Source organism: Passer montanus, unplaced genomic scaffold, assembly GCF_014805655.1.
Source record: "Passer montanus isolate IOZ18808 unplaced genomic scaffold, ASM1480565v1 scaffold1712, whole genome shotgun sequence".
Lineage (NCBI taxonomy): Eukaryota > Metazoa > Chordata > Aves > Passeriformes > Passeridae > Passer > Passer montanus.
The window spans coordinates 240-3454 of record NW_024364405.1 but is presented as its reverse complement, the minus strand read 5'-3'; the positions used below and the strand labels follow the sequence as shown (position 1 = coordinate 3454).

At 36.2% G+C, this 3215-nt stretch overlaps 1 long non-coding RNA gene across 1 annotated transcript; it reads left to right on the top strand.

Moving 5' to 3' along the window:
- Nucleotides 1–354: 354 nt before the first annotated feature.
- On the top strand, nt 355–2834 carry LOC120500001. The gene is made up of 3 exons (XR_005627019.1): nt 355–1227; nt 1524–1940; nt 2786–2834. It is a non-coding gene; the product is annotated as an uncharacterized LOC120500001 (long non-coding RNA).
- Nucleotides 2835–3215: the final 381 nt, after the last annotated feature.

Here is a 3215-nt window from a genome sequence, read left to right as displayed (position 1 = left end):
GGCGTGGCCTAAATTGGAGTGGGAGGGGCTGAAAAATTGGGAAAAAAAATCAGAATTTTGGGAATTCTAAAGGGAAAATGGCCTGATTGGTCATGACCAAATTTGGTCCTAAAGGGGCGTGGCCTCATTTTTTACACTCTGAGCTGCTTGTGTTCCATATATGGGCATTAAGTAGGTGTGGTTTATTCTTAAAGGGGCCGTGCCCCATTTTAATTTTTGCCATTGTTTGATAATTTTTTTCTTTTTTTTTTTATTTTTTGGGGTGGGTGTGGCTTATTCTTAAAGGGGCCTCACTAAATTATAATTTTTTGCCATTTTTTGATTTTTTTTACCTTTTTTTTTTTAAGGGGTGTGGCTTGGCTGTGGTGGGCGTGGCCTAAATTGGAGTGGGAGGGGCCAAAAATTTGGGATAAAAATGGGTAAATTTGGGAATTTCAGAACCAAAACATCCTAAAATAAGCAGCATTCAAATGTAGCCAGAAAGGGGCGTGGCCTCTCTATTTCAGCCACCACTTATTCCATATATGGGCATAAAGTGGGTGTGGTTTATTCTTAAAGGGGCCTCGCCTCATTTTAGTTTTTGCCATTTTTTTATTTTTCTTTTTCCAATTTTTTCGGGAGTTTTCTGATGTGGCTCGTCTGAGGTGGGCGTGGCTCGTCTGAGGTGGGCGTGGCTTGTCTGAAGTGGGCGTGGCCGAAAATTGGGGATTAAAATGGGGAAATTTTGGATATACACAGGGAAAAAACATGACCTTAAATGGGCGTGGCAAAAAGGGCGTGGCCTCACTTTCTCCACCATGATTTTTATTCCATATATGGGCATCAGGTGGGTGTGGCTTGCTCTTAAAGGGGCCTCACTCCATTTTAATTTTTGCAAAGTTTTGATTTATTTTCCCCAATTTTTTCAGGAGTTTCTTGGTGTGGCTCAATCTGAGGTGGGCGTGGCCTAAATTGAAGTGGGAGGGGCCAAAAATTTGGGATTAAAATGGGAAAATTTTGGATATACAGAGGGAAAAAACCCATGACCTTGAATGGGCGTGGCAAAAAGGGCGTGGCCTCAATGTCTTCAACATTTGTCTTATTCCATATATGGGCATCAAGTGGGTGTGGCTTACTCTTAAAGGGGCCGCGCTCCATTTTAATTTTTGCAAATTTTTGCTAATTTTTCTCAATTTTTTCAGGATTTTTTGGGTGTGGCTCATCTGAGGTGGGCGTGGCTTGTCTGAAGTGGGTGTGGCCTAAATTGGATGTGGCTTGGCTGTGGTGGGCGTGGCCTAAATTGGAGTGGGAGGGGCCAAAAAATTTGGGATAAAAATGGGAAAATTTGGGAATTTCAAAACCAAAATGTCCTTAAATGTGCAACATGCAAATGTGGCCAGAAAGGGGCGTGGCCTCGCGCATTGCCGCCATGATTTTTTCCATATATGGGTATAAAGTGGGTGTGGTTTGTTCTTAAAGGGGCCTCACTCAGTTATAATTTTTTGCAATTTTTGGGATTTTTTTATGGGTGTGGCTTGGCTCAGGTGGGTGTGGCCTAAATTGGAGTGGGAGGGGCCGAAAATTGGGGATTAAAATGGGGAAATTTGGGAAATACACGGGGAAAAAACATGACCTTAAATGGGTGTGGCAAAAGGGGTGTGGCCTCAATGTCTTCAACATTAGTCTTATTCCATATATGGGCATCAAGTGGGTGTGGCTTGCTCTTAAAGGGGCCTCGCTCCATTTTAATTTTTGCAAATTTTTACTAATTTTTCTCAATTTTTTCAGGATTTTTTGGGTGTGGCTGATCTGAGGTGGGCGTGGCTTGTTGGCCACGCCCTCCCGGGCTGACCACGCCCATTTTTAACCCCTCAGTGGCCATGGCTTACTCGGAACTGGTCTCGTATCAGCGACGTCACGACGTCAATCCGCTCCGGGGCTTCCTGGTGCCCCTCGTGCAGGTTTGGAAACACCAAAAATTCAGGAATTTGCCCCAAAAAATTCCGGAATAATCCCAAAAAATTTTGGGAATAAATTCTGGAGAAACTTTGGGGCGTTTGGGTTGAAAATTGGGGGGGATTTATTTAATTTTTGGGTGTTTTCTGAAAACTTTGTGGCTTAAAATAAAAAAAAAAGTTAAAAAGTACTTGAAAAATTTCTAAAGAATTCTGAAAAAATTCCCTAAAAATTATCGAAAAAAGTCCCACAAATTTAGTTTAAAATGTTATGATTTCCCTAAAATATTCCATAATTTTTAGATTTTAAAATGTTTTAAAAATCAAAATAAATTATTAAATAATTTAAAAATACCTGAAAATAATTCCATTAAAAACCCCAAATTATTCCCCAAAAATTGCTTTAATTTAAATGAATTTCCTATTTTTAAATATATTTAAAATATTTAAAAATTGATTTAAAATTGAGGAAAAAATGACAAAAAATGGTCAAAAAATCAGAAAAAAAATCAGAAAATATTCTGTGAAAAATTTTAATTATTGTGTAATTGTTTCCTAATCAAATCCAAAAAATATCAGAAAAAAAAAATTAAATATTTGAAAAAAAATCAGGAAAAAATCTGTAAAAATTCTCAGAGAAATCTTTTATTTTTGATCCATTTTAGATTTTTAAATCCATTGAAAACGGTCAAAAAATGCTTAAAAATTGAGGAAAAAAACCCCAAAAAATAGATGAAAAATCGCAAAAAATTGTCAAAAAATTAGAAAAAAATTCTGTAAAAAATCCTAATTATTCTTTAATTGATCCCTAATTATCTTTTAATTAATGACTAATTGTTGGGGGGTGGCAGACCCCCCTTTTTGTGCTGTTTTTCTTGGCCCTGCAGGGGATGGGGGAGGCTGGGCGGGTTCCCCAATTTGGGCCAAAAATCCCCAAAAATTTTCCTAAAAATCCCAAAAATTCTTCCTAAAAACCAAAAAATTCTTCTAAAAATCCCCAAAATTTTTTGTAAAAATCCCTCAAATTTTCCTGAAATTTTTCTTAATTTTTTGCTGAATTTTAAATTTATTTTTTATAGAATATGAGCTTTAAAATACATTTTAAATGTTTTAAAAAATCATTAAAAATTGGGAAAAATCTTGGGAATTTTTGAAAAAAATGCCAAAAAATCTGGAAAAAATCGTAATAAATTTTGTAAAAAATCTTAAAAATTATTTTAAACTTTACTAGAAATTTCTTGAAATATTTCCAAATTTTGGAGAGGTCCAGATTCCTTAAAA